Source organism: Penaeus monodon, chromosome 19 (assembly GCF_015228065.2).
Source record: "Penaeus monodon isolate SGIC_2016 chromosome 19, NSTDA_Pmon_1, whole genome shotgun sequence".
Taxonomy (NCBI): Eukaryota; Metazoa; Arthropoda; class Malacostraca; order Decapoda; family Penaeidae; genus Penaeus; species Penaeus monodon.
In genome coordinates, this window is record NC_051404.1 from 1673176 (window position 1) to 1673680 (window position 505).

Below are 505 nucleotides of genomic sequence, written 5' to 3' on the forward strand. Positions count from 1 at the left end.
GGCATAGTTTTATGCTCGTTTCACTGTCAATTTGGAAAATATTCTTGAAGCCGCAGCAGCTTCTCCAACCGTTGTTTTCTTGTCAATACAATACACTATATAACTTGAAATCTCTACTCTTTTTCTAGGTCAACTGATAACCACACGGTTACTATTGACGAAACCCACTCTCAATCCTCACGCACTAACCTTGTGATTAAAAAATATAATAAAAACCTTTATTTACAAAGAGTTATATTTTCACTCAATGACATTGTGATTTAAAAACCTACCTATGATTTATAAGGTGTCACCCTTTCACTCACTGACATTGTGATTTAAAAACCTACCTTTGATTTTCACGGTTTTCATTCACCAAGCACTCGCACACGATCTAAACCTCTTTTGTAAGTCACTCACGTGATCTCTCCTCCTTCATTTTCACTGGTATATACTCCTTGACTCCCACCCTCGTATACTCACCAAGTTCTTTCTCCTTCAGGCTGTGTATCAGTTCTCATGGGAA

General features: G+C 37.4%; 1 long non-coding RNA gene across 1 annotated transcript in view; it reads left to right on the top strand.

Annotated features, from left to right (window-relative positions):
- Positions 1-505, top strand: part of LOC119585435 — a 2670-nt gene extending 2165 nt beyond the window's left edge. Inside the window, exon 3 of the long non-coding RNA XR_005229888.1 lies at positions 482-505. This is a non-coding gene — a long non-coding RNA (uncharacterized LOC119585435). The remainder of the gene's footprint in view (positions 1-481) is intronic.